The 13,269-nt window shown below is 38.7% G+C and overlaps 1 protein-coding gene and 1 long non-coding RNA gene across 9 annotated transcripts in view; one reads left to right on the top strand and one right to left on the bottom strand.

The window, feature by feature from the left end:
* LOC100643794 (nucleolysin TIAR) overlaps positions 1-13,269 on the bottom strand; it is a 580,836-nt gene that overhangs the window by 240,684 nt on the left and 326,883 nt on the right. Inside the window, exon 1 of one of the 7 annotated variants that reach the window (XR_007223606.1) lies at positions 4,083-5,549. The exons of the other annotated variants lie outside the window; for them this stretch is intronic. The gene's annotated coding sequence lies outside the window, so the exon portion shown is untranslated. Of the gene's footprint in view, positions 1-4,082; positions 5,550-13,269 lie in introns of those variants that run through there. 7 annotated transcript variants of the gene reach the window in all.
* LOC110119944 overlaps positions 1-13,269 on the top strand; it is a 343,350-nt gene that overhangs the window by 17,828 nt on the left and 312,253 nt on the right. The window lies entirely within an intron of this gene.

Genomic DNA, 13,269 nt, shown 5'->3' with positions numbered 1-13,269 from the left:
GCACGTTGCTTCCCTCTCGACGCCCTTTCTCCCACCCGACGCTCTCTCACCAGTTGTAAATAATTGAGCATTCCATCTCGTCAGCGTAGCGCAGTTTCGTGCCACTGGGATGTCTTCGTTATCCCAAACGAGTCGTTTGGTCGCGAAACGTGGAACCTTAACACCTTCGTGAAAGCAAAAATTCCCTGCTCCCAGAGCGGTCGATGTATCCGGCACGTTGCGTGCGTCCCCAAGATAAGTGCTAGAAGCGTGCGAACGTGAACGAGCTAAGGAAAAGTAACGGAGGGCAGGGAAGCAAGGAATGGGTAGCTCGATAAAGAAGAAGAACGGCAAGCTCGCATTTTGATGGATCTCGACGATGAGATGACCAGCAGCATCTAATCCTTAAGTAATTAACAGGATTGATTCACGTTGGAGTCCGATACGGGGCCAAATGCCGTGACGTCTGGTGGTCTTCGATAAATTCCATGCATCCACTTACCTACGTAGCTAACGTGCATGCCACGCAGGTAGTATACGTGGCGAAGTGGCACGATGCCGGGACTTGCGCCCTTGTTACGCTCCCACGACACGTACACTTGCGATGTAACGGTAACTACAGTTAGTACGTGCTAAGTGTGCGCGGCTAGGGATTGCCCTATTGGCAGCTCTACGTATTCCGCGCTCTGGATTACACATACGTGGATAAACACGCCTTTGAATGCTGTCGCGCCATGCATTACGCCGATTTATTCCTTTTTCTCTCTATTTCTTTCTTTCTTTTTTTCCCCCGTTTTTGACTCGGATAAACGTTCAAGTTTCTCGACGCTAACAGATTCTATCATCGAGATACAGCGATGTCGTTTATTTATATGGTGGTCAACTTTACTTTTATGTTTTACAGTATTAATAATACAGCTAGTGTTGTAATTAGCCATGAAACGACATAAAATCAACAAAAACGAACTTGTATTATTCTGTGTGGTTTTCGATTAATTACGCGTTTGCAGATTTTAATCGCATTTCGTTTAAAACACGTGGTTCTGACGTAAGTTAGTATAAGATTACGTTATATTCAAGAAAATATTTTAAGGACTTGCTTCGTTCGATTAATATAAAACTATGTTTGCCAATAATCATTTCTAAGAGATGTTTGACTACTTTAATGGCAAATTCGATGGAAATTACGATATCAAGTAGAGTATCAATTATTTCTTAGACGTACCGTGTGAATGAGTATGTAGACGTATGTACATGTATAAAGCAATACATAGTACACTATACTTACTGTTAGTGCATTTGAATACAATCATAAATAATAATATTAAAACTGTCATTAAAATGTCCTGCGATTTTCTTTCAATCTTTTAGTCAATCGATAGAAAAGTTGAAGTATAGGAATTTGAATCCCATATGTGTATCTTCTTTCTAGCTTTTTTTTTCAATAAGGTATAACCGAAGCAGATCTTAGAAGATTACAGAGTCCCAACGATCGTTTAACGTCTTTGTTCGAAAACGTAAACAAACTCGCGTTTATAGAAAAGTAAATTTACAGAAAGCCAGGGAATATCCTCTTACTGCAAATCCAGGTCTAAATATATCGTTTCACGATAAAGTCTCCGATTTTTCTCAGTATCTTCTCTAAACTTTTATTGTATATCATCGCGAGTAAGCGATCGTTTTCTTCGTTGTAACAATATACAGGCTATTCTTAGTTACGGAACACGACTTTAACGATTATCATGCGTCCTAGATAAAAGATAACGGTGATAATCAATAGCTGGGAATTGACACGGACATAACTTTGCGTATTCGAACTTGGAAATTACGTAATCAAATATGATTTAGAAAGTTGGATTTCGATATCGTCATAGAAATTTCAGACGTTGCTCGGCAAATGGCCGCGAATGCTGAGACGCGTGATTTCGATCAAAATAGTTCATTCGTGTGGCATTATCGACGATCCGTATAATGCAACTATCTCTCCGTTTGAACGAACCTCTATTTCGCAGCGTCGATAACCCGTAAAAATCACTTTCCGTAATAATGTCAGTTGCCGTCTTCTTTCGTTACTTTTAATAACGAAAGAGGGTAGAAAAGAAACTACGTAACAGCATCGTGTGGTTTAACGAGCAATTTCGAATAACCATAGGAACACGAGGAACGAGCTAAATTTCACGATGCAAAATCAATGCGAGCGCAATTTGTAATCAGAGCCTCGTCGCGATCGCATGGATGAAATTGCCGTACTCGACTTACAACAACAACGAGAAAATTGGAGCGGCTGTGCGACAGTAAATACCGGTCGAAAAAGAAACCCTACGAACAAGGCGTATAGTAGTCGAGACACGAGAGAAAGGTTCAAGCACTCTTTGAATTCTACCGTCCTAGAGTACTGTGTAGAACTTTTGAACGTACCGACAAGAGTACGCTGATGACGTTCCGAAACTGAACAACGGTGTATACAGCGGGTACATGGCCGTAACAACGGTTTTCATTGTAATCCAGATACAAACCGGTACGTGCTAAGTACGCACAGTTAAGAGTTCCCCTTGTCTAGATACAACCACTCGACAGATTCGGTTTACCCGTGGTTGACGAAACAGAGATATCTATTCCTGGTGAAATTATTTTTCCGCGACGTACCGTTGAACGTTTCGTCGTGGAAGCTATGCAAACGGAATCGCGGAAACAACGAGACGGTGCGTATTAGAAGGTACACGCGGTTCTGCATGCAATGGAGAGCACTTACGGATGATGGAACGCTGTACGGTTTCGACGATGCGATACGCAACGTTAAAGCACGGGATGTAAAGGATTTTCGTTGAAACGAAGAAAGATTCTGGCAGGAATTTCGTTCGAGTCGCGACTACAAAGTCCTGGCCAACAGCCAACCCTTTTTTTCCCGCGGCTTTGTCAAGCCGGCGGCCGAGTTATAAATTTTTAATTGAGCTATAACGTTTCGTCGGGGCTCACGGTAAATGTTTATTAGCCGGTAATTACCGGCAGATAATTGCTCTCGGCCGCTGGTAGATCTCTTCGGTAGGTCGGGAACGAAGTCGCGCGAGAACGGCCGGTCACGAACGCTAATCGAGAAAAGTCGACATCCGTAATGGGAGCAATTAATTCCTGGCGATCAACGTTATTACTTTCACGAGCATCTTAGAAAGCCGAGACGTATATTCCAATTTCTATGCGGGTCACATCCAGATCAGCCGGCCTTGCTACTCTCTCTCTCTCTCTCCCCCCAACTTTCCGCCCCCCTAACCCCTCGCATACCCTACAAGAAGTTAGCACTTCTTTTATGGACGCCGGAATTGGAACACAGAATTGCGGTAGTTTCGCGGCAAAAGTATCAAAATGGTATGTATGAAATAAAAAGGGATAAAAATTTCTGAAGCTGTTGGTTTCATGCAATACCTCGAACTACGCCGGAACCAGCAGGAGAGAGGAGACAGCAAATCGAGATAAATAAAGACGATTAAAGAACGCTGAGCTTATTTAGTAGGTTTTTGCCTCGTGGCAATATGTCCACAGAAATTGTCGCCGTATCGTGAACACGACGTCGGAGGAGTTGTGTAAACCGCAAAATTAATTCGGCTATTTTGTTTACACGTCGATGAGGATGTAAATACATTACACATCGAACAAGTATCATAAGAAGAGAAAAATTTGTCGACATTCATAGCTGGATAACGCGTGACGGTGCCTACATACTTTTTCCTTTCGTCGGTTTTTTCGTTCCAAATAGACGATAGAGAGAATGGAATGCTGTTTAGACGAAAAACGAATAGAACGTGAAGGTTCGACGTTATCGGCTCGATAACCGTGTCGAAACATTAACTGGCTCGCAGCTCCCTTCTCTCGAATACAATAATTTGATGGATGGGCATTAAGCGGTTTAAAAGAGCGCAAACCGAACAAGGATACCGACCTCGCGCGACCGTCCTAACGGCGAGAGTGTAACTTTAGCGACGTATATCGTTCACGGATTGACAGGAGCAACGGAGCATACTCGGCGGCACAATGTACCGGTTAAATTTATCTTAGAGTCGCGCTCGAGTGATAGTGCAAAGCCATAAATCTGTAGTATAAAGCGGTACCTGATTTGTTGCCGGCTGTTGCCGTGTGGGTGAGCGTAGCTGCTGCGGTCAGCTTAGGCGGTTCTATCTTCTGCGGCATGCTGTGTGCCGGTATAGGTCCAGGATTCGTCATGGTGGTCATCGTGGTGGGCATCATCAAGGTCGACATAGTCAGCATCTTCGCTAGGTTCCGATTTCGCCGTGGCGAACTATTGTCTTCTCAGCGATTCGTCACGTGATCCAGGAAGGATTACTAGTCCGCGGCACCCAGCGAATTTTCCACGGTGTTATATCGTTCGATCGGAAAAACAATACCGTTGGATAGGTAAGACAGGTAAGACAAGTCGTGTGATTGAAAGCGTATAGGATGTGCGCGTAGATCGTACAAGTGACAGCGATCGCAACTTCCGTGGATCAATCGCTGACGTTAATGTGCCGTGAACGTGGCATTACTCGATCAGTAATATTTTAAACTGACTGTCGGAAGCTGTCGTACGTTGTTTCGACGAGATCAAGAAGTCACTGCATACTACCGTCTGCGATCTATTTATCGCGACGTCGCCAAGATCGCGGTAACTCTTTTCCCTCGCGGCATTACTTTACATCGCCGCACGACCCCACTTCGACCTACCGATATCTCTTGACATCTGCTTCGTTCAAGATCTTGTTCGATTTTCTCGAGTTTGCTTCCCTCGAAACTTTCTCGGCGTTTAACCTTTTTCTCTGTATCGGCGATACCGTCACGAATTTAATCTTCAACTAATCACGAAAATTTCTCCCTCTCTCTCTACGACGTTCCTGCGATTTGTATCGCAATTTCCAGTACAGATCTCTCGATCCACCGTAACGTAACGAGCGTGTCGTTTTCCAAGTAATCACACGTGATCTCGGTCCGCTTCTGATCCTCCGAATCGAACCACCACCGAAACTGCTTCCGTTTCTCGATCTTTTCTCACACCACAAAGTTTCCTTTTCACTCGTTCGTACGGAATATTCGTCTCACTTGCACTTGACCCCGCTCGCGATAAATTACTCCGTCAGTTCGTGTCTATTTTACAGCTGGAGCGTGGACGCACCGTTGTTACGCAGTGGCGTGCGTGAAAACGCACGCGGTGCTGCGTGCGTGGCGCGTCTACACCGTGATGGGAGGGCCGACGCGCGTCGTGCCGTCTGTTGTCGTTGACACTCGACTGATCTGCGACGAGGAAACGTCAACGAGTTGCGAACGGCTCGGTATCTCGGCGTGCACGAGAGAACAGAGGTGTTTGTGTCGCAGGGGGAGAAAGACTACGTGTGTGTATGTATGTGCGTGTGTAAGAGGGAGAGAGAGAGAGGGTTGACAGGAACGGTAACGACGACGGCTACGTCGACGACGACTAGAATGACGGCGACGACGTTCTCTACGCTCTCCACGCTGCTCGCGTTACGTCACGTCCGGCCGAGCGTAGAGTCGGAACTCGTCTGGCGGGGAGAGCGCGAAGGGACGCCTGCCTTTGCCTGCCTGCCAGCCTGCCAGCCCTGGACGCCCGCCGTCGCGACGCCCAGAGGCGCCGGCGTTCCCGAGCGTCCGCGGAATCGCACGAGTTAAGACGCGAGCCAGCAGTCGCTCGCTCGCCGCCAACCTGAAAGGGTTGCTCGATGCGTCCATGCACCACTGCTCTCGTCCTTTCGAATTATTCACGCTTCCTCCTTTTTTTCCCTCTACTTGTCTTCCGCTCGTTTACTTCCCATTTCTTGTTTCCCCTCGTTTTTAACGAATATCGTATATGAAACGTTATTGTTACGAGCGGTTGAATTTTTTCCTGGATTCGTAGTAGTAATGTATTTCTAGATTTTAGCGAGGAATATCGTAATAGAAGCATCATTGTTTGCGATTTTTCAGTAAAAGTAATTAGAATCGATTAGATAAATAGAACTCGGATAGATAAATTAGATAGAATCCATTGAATTAATGTTTAGACTATCAAAGTTTCTGAGGGCGGAATGGTAGAGGAGAAATTGTTTTTTTCATTTTGTCGCAGTTTTTCTTTTCCGTTGTATTTTGCCTTTTTTAAATGTACTTTTATCTACCAGTAATTCGTACCAATTGCATTGAACTTAAGGCAATTTATTTCAAGCAAAGCAAACCTTAATTAGCTAAATTTTTTAGTAATGAAACTAAGAAATAAACTAGGTTATTCTTAGTATATAACAAATGAACAAATCAATAGAACACGAGGTATCTATGGTATTCATATATATCGATACCATTATTATATATGATATTATATCGATAAATAATGCTAGAGCAGGTATAGAAGAATTATATTGAAATTATATACTTCTGTCTTTTCAGAATAAAATGTTAATTAGATATTGTATCGAAAGTTTGTTGTAAAGCCGGATGCGATCAGCTGTGTAATAATCTTTATTTTCTATATTTTACTTGATTACATGCGATTTAAATAAAAACAACAAATGGAATGTAAGCTTGGATGGCAATCATGTTATTCGAATCACATTGTATCGGTGAATGCCATTCGTTAATCGCAAAATCGTTTTATGTAAATTGGTTATCACGAAAATTGTTATTCTAATAAATCACTAATTAATGTATCAGTAACTTATATTTGTTATTGGTACAGCCAATAAATTATAATCCTAGTAAATTTATCTTATGAGTGCATTACATTGTTATACGTCAACTTGGTCTTATATTAGATAACGTCAATAGTATAAAATTCATTAATTAATAATACTCTGTTTACTGACTTCAATCAAGTTTTTCAATTATCGAAAATGTTTAATAAGATACAATTCGAAACATATTAGAGGTGCTTATATAAAGCATTATTTTCTTCCATACGAATATTAAATTTAATCTAAATTTTTCAGTCGATTATCATACGTGCCTCTTATCTGGATTCTTTCGAAATGGTCAAGATTGCGTGTAAATTTTCAATTTGGATGATAAATATAATGTAAATACCGTGTATAGTACTTTATCGATTTCCCTGTTTGCTTTCTAGTATTGATTCAATACCAAGTACAGTTTTCTTCTTCAGTTAAACTCGTAATACATTATTGAATATATCACACATATTTATGCGGATAGAAATTACTTGTACTTAGTGTATTAATTCTTTTACATTAAATCGAAAAGGAAATCAGTTGTTGTAATAAGTAAATGATGTTAAGAAAAATGGTTGAAAATTTGCAAGCGATCGAAAGATGATATCGATAGACATTTTTAACGTTTGGCTGTTATTTGCATGTTTTAATAAATGCTACATCCTTCATATCTATAGAAACGGGAGCTGTTAAGTTTGACTGGTGTTCAACGCGATTGTATACGAAAGTTTCGACCTACGAGACGCGTTGTAACTGTTCGGGATTTGAAGTTTTTTTTTTTTTTTTTTATTTAATTCTTTATATTCTCAATTTGTCCAATTTGAACACGTGGAAGAATTTTGTAACTGTTGGAACTTGAAGTGGCCATCCGTTTTTGACTCGGACAGCACATTTATCTTTTTCGGAAAATTCCGAACTTTCTACCTGCCAAGTTGTAAACTTTACGATGCGGACCTCATTAAGAGGCTACTAAACAATTTAAGTGCCCGATGGGTCAGGTCTAAAGTAAGCATCTGGCATCAATCAGCAACACCTGAGGATACGCACCCACGAGAGTACACAATTGCAAGATTTGAAATAATAGATTCCCATCCCATAAAGCCAGGTAAGAAGGAAAACCCGGGAACAGAGAGTTTGTATATAAGGATCAGACGTAGCTTCTTGAGACAATTCTACAAGTCTTCCTTAGAGCGTCATACTCTTCCTGTTACTCAAAACTGCAACTAAACTAATTTAACATAACATTATTCTGCATCTTAACTTGCTACTGATTCTCTTTCTGTATACTAAAGAATATAAATAATTAAACTAAACATACTACTACTTCGCATCTTTAATTTACCTCCACCTTGAGTGTTAATCTCGTTCAATATTTGCGATATCAACCGATCAGTTGCATCTGAATGATCGCCAATTAATTGAGAATTCGCAACAGTGACTTCGAAGGAAGCGTGTTCGCTTAGTGCCATCTGCTATGCAAACACTTCACATTATGTCCTGGAAATATTCGTTTCTCCTGGAGTCTACAGATGTTTGAACTTTCGGCGATTGACAGCCCTATTTCCATGTCTGGAAGAATAGTTATCGACTACTGCTTTGAAGTGGTTTGTGCGGAGCCCCTTGATAAAAGAAAACGAGTTACTGATAATTTATTTGATTTTTCAATAAAAGATTCCGGTATTTATAGAAACGTCGCATTTTGCCAATACTATATCCATTATGTTTATACAGTTATTTTAAAAGTGAAATGCAGGTGAAACTCATAAGAGAAGTGATTGATGTGAAGCATGAGTTCTTAAGGAAAGTAATTTTTTCTTCCATTTATCCTTTAACGTTCAGGATTTTCATAATTCTCCGAGTTCTTTTCTTAGGACGAAAATGCATTTAGGGATCTTTTTCTTGAAAGTAATTATGGACCGAGTGTCTTATAAATTATATATCATACAATTTAAAAAGTTCGCCACATATGTAATACAACCGCCGAAGGTGAACCGTGGCGCAAGCTTAAGTATAAACGCTATGGCATGATTTCGCAGATCTGTAGCGAAATCTGCTGCTGAATCCTCGAACAATCTGCCCGTAAGGAGTATACGCGTTCGCAGTGTTTGTAGCTGTTTGCCTTTGTGTGGAAAGTATCTTATCGTTGAATCTTCAATATTCTTCAAGAATTTTCGACCGAAGGTACTGTTACCAGAATAAATTTACTTTCAAAGGGAGTTCCCTACTCTCGAAGCAAATGGTTTTACTTACAATCGTATGCCAAGAAGCTACGTCGGATTCTTCCGCGTTTATTTAAAGCAATGGTATGCATGTCTAAACGAAAGTATGTGTGCATGAAATAAATGAAATAAGTTCCAGAAGATACCCTTATAAAAATTTTTTATACTTTTCATTTTCGTTAAGAGAAATTCACTTATTCCCTCGACATTTCATTTTTTGCTTTATAGTTGTTCAACGTTGCCCATTATGTTTAAATCAATACTCGTATTTTTATTCCCTTCTGCAATTAAAATATGTAAATCGTTTATGCTGTATATGGATAATTTTATTTTTCATTTTATCGTATTTTATATTGTGATTTAAAGAATAAAATTGGCATATCTGGAAATGGATTGCTTATTTCAGTATTTAAATGACAAAAATTTTATTTCTACAAGATATCCATTATTTTAGGTGTTCCAAAAGAATGTTTTTCTTTCACCAATTAATACATATTTATTTTTATTTTCGAAATGTATTTCATGTAGAAACGATTAATTAACGAAGGTACTCAGTGAAAAAGGATTTAATGAATATATTAGCAATGTATTTATTTCACAATTATTCTTCGAATTTAATATATAGATGCTATGCAAATGTGCAAGAGGAGTAATTTTTCAATTTATTGGAAACTTTATCGTATTTTATTATTCTCACTTAACGAACATTTGGACAAATAAAACGTTTGCTTTCAACTTGTCCGACAGTTATATAGATTTTCCCCTGTACGTGTATCATTGACCATTGAATGCTACACGAGGGATAAAGTTCACAAGTTCGTATTGGAAGTACGTAATATTAAAGTCAGTTATTTTATTGTCTTTCACTTGTCATATAAACATTCCTCGAGTAATTAGAGTTCATATCCTGCAATTCATGACTAATGTTATTATCTTCTATTAACGACCTCGATTGATTAATAAATGGATATGGCAAACAATTATGGAAAGTGTATTTAAAACTTCATAGTTGAAATTCTCAATAATATATGTATATTTATGTATGAATATCTTCATATGCTAATATGTAACATTTATTATATGAGTAGAAATTTCTGATATCCCTTTCAAATATATTAATTAATACCTTAAAACAGAATTATATTCTATAATAGCTCTTGTAAATTTGCACAAATATTTCAATCAAGTATAACGTTAAGGAAGATTTATACGTACTACTGATAATTTAAACAAACTCAAATGTAAGCATAAAGATATACATATCCGAAAATATAGTAATAATGTAGAAATATACTAAATTAATAATACTATAAAAATGTAATGATTGGCTTTTTATTACGCAGATCGTGCTAGAATATAATATTTCTCAGAACTTGATATTTTTTCGCCACAGATTGTAATAGAGAAATCTGCACTTCTAACGTCAATTTTATTTCTGTCAAAGTCTGTGTGCATTACTCAGAAATAAAACTTAAAATTGAAATGACAATCAAAACGTATCTGTACAACTCGTGAGATACTTTCGAGCATTTGTTTACAATACTTTATCTTTCTGCTTGTATGTAATTCTTTATCTGGATCGTCAGACAATCACCTAACATTACATGTTCGTTACCTAACGTTACGTGTTATTGTTAGTGAAAGAGATCGCAACGTCTGACCCAATAACGTGTGTATCTACTTACCCATTAAGTGGCGCCGCTCGCTGGTGCTGGATCGAACTAGAGTGATTGCAATGCTACTCTCGGTTCGAATACTGAAAGGATTTCACCTCTGTTTTCGGTAACATTGATGCACGGCAAGGAAAGAAGCTACGGAATATATTTGCTCAGAAATCGTAATTCAAAGTAACAAAGTGATATGTTGGTTATGAGTGAAAAGAATCGTATTAAACGATTATTGAACGTAGTAATTATTCTCTCCTGTTTAACGTCAACATTGTACGAAACACGACAAGCACGAGTAAATTAATTATATAACCAAGTGTTGACGATTAAAATTAAATATGTAAAATTCGAAATTTTCAACAAAGCGTTCAGATTTCACATTTTCAGAATTGAAATGCTAAAATGAAAATTGCAATCACATTTACTTAGAAATTCCATGGATATTTTAACTCTCTTTTGATACAGTAACTATATTATCTCTGTACTGCCTTGGAAAAGCAATTTGAAACGAGCGAAAAAGAATATTTGATGGCAATTAAAAATTCACTGTTGGAGAGCTCGATGTTACTAATCGTAACAACCATATTCACGATATTTAAATGTGGACAGTGCAAATAAAGAAGCTTTTATTAACCACGAAACAGTTTAAAATTTTCTGAAAACCGCGAGGATTGTTAATAGAATTCTAGAAAGTAGACCGAGGTGCCAGGAACACGGTTGCGATCATAACGTTTGTTAATGATAATTATAATTTATGGATGCAACCGCTTGTGGAATTTTTTTGGAGCATAATTTCAAGCGACTTATTTAAGGCGTGTTTCTATCGCGTTAAGTAGAGTAGAATACGTGACACAGAATGGTCTTTTGTAACACGCAAGTTTATTCTCAGCTTCGTCGCAACGAATCCGCGTATAATTAATCGTCGAAATTTTACTGCATGCCTCACGCCACTTTCTTTTTTCTTTTTTATCCTACGCGAATGAAATCCGTACAACGTTTCCGGAAAGAACCACCGCGTTACACGTGATCCGGCTAACGAAAATATTTCTAGCTATCATTACTTAGCGTGATTTACAAAACTACTTGCACGAATGGTAGCGTTCGCGAAGTGGAACGGGAACCGGCAGGCGGCTTGAATGTACGATTTGTTTAAAAAATAGATCACAAGCATCGACATCGAAAGGGCTTTGCGTGTGCACGACTCAGCTCCCAGTTTTTAAAACAGGAAACGCTTTCGATGTGAAGTCCGAGGATCCGAATATCGATGTACGTTTTACATTATTGAAAATACACGTTTCGTGACAAGCTAGGATTTTTAAAGTTTCGAGAAGATATATCGAATTTACCTTTTCGGGGACCAGCGTGTAGCGCAAAACTTTTTTACTACTCTTGTCACAGCGCTTGTAGAATTTTTGAAGGATGAAACAAATGTGAAATATAAAAGAAGATGAAATACGAGCGTTGAAGATTGTTCCCTGTTACGTAGATTTGTATTTAATAAAATTCTCATATTGTCGTTAATTCTGATATTAAACAATGATTTTATAGGACGAACTTCACTAGGGCTTTAATTTCGTAATGGTAACATTAAACGAAACATTATTACACGATTAAAATGAAGCTAAATATTTGCAGTGTGATGGTTTAAACATAAAGTATACTCAATTGGAAGCGCGAAGCAACATTTATTTGCAAATTCATGTACACAACTGGTGGTGTAGATACTCAAATGTCTCTCTTATAATTTAATAAAATTACGAGTTTCATGGTTTGTAAATTTGTATACAATATCAATTTTATGCTTCGAAAATTAAATGTTTTCGTTAAAAATTTTATACAGATATAATTTCAATACTTTTATTTACAAAACATTTAAGGAAAAATAAAACTTAAATGGTTTGCGCGTTTTTACATTAATCATGAAACCAGAAAGCTTATATTCACGCGATGAGAATTCTCCAACGATTAATAATTCCTCCCAAATATTTTGTCCGTTAATCAACTGCACCTTATTCATTTTCTTAAAACAATGATCGTTGGAATTAACCAACCAAACTCATAGAAATGAGTGGCAGACCTGAAGTTCGAATTCGGACGTGAATCTATTCGTCAGATCGTTGCATTCCAAGGGACCGACCATCCTAAACAAAGAGAGGAATAATTCCTTTGGAATGTATAAACAGATATCAGAGGAAGGTTAAGTAAAAGCTACCGCAGAAACGTTTATTGCTATCGCCCCGTTGTTATGCGAATCGTGTGCATCGTTATGCATCTTTAATTTAAGTCGAATCATGATGAAATTCCAGAATGTGGCAGGATCACCTTGGTTCCACGCCTTATCCCGATATTCAGAGAATGCGACTAGCGTCCGGAAGCGTCTTAGTGGCTTGCGGAAGAGCTCTGGCTCATGTTCAAACTCATAAATAATTCCGTTTGTGATCGTGGGCGTAGCAGTTGTCGAGTCGATGGAAGGAGGAGACAAACCGAGATGCGGAACGTACACGTGGTGACGCGTAGCCGACCGCCACAGAATCCATGAGCTATTGGCAACGGCCTGCCAGAATACAATCCGCTATTCTTCATGTTCATCGAGACAGGCTTTTTCCTTCGCTTTTTCATCGAGTTTGCTTCTTTCCCTTTATCCTTCGACAAGCAATACATTGCGAAATAACGTGTGTCTGCTGTCACTCAGAAACATATTTTTTCATACTG

The sequence above is a fragment of the Bombus terrestris genome, chromosome 1 (genome assembly GCF_910591885.1).
Source record: "Bombus terrestris chromosome 1, iyBomTerr1.2, whole genome shotgun sequence".
Taxonomy (NCBI): Eukaryota; Metazoa; Arthropoda; class Insecta; order Hymenoptera; family Apidae; genus Bombus; species Bombus terrestris.
Note: the sequence above shows the minus strand (reverse complement) of the source record. Positions and strands in the feature narration are given on the sequence as shown.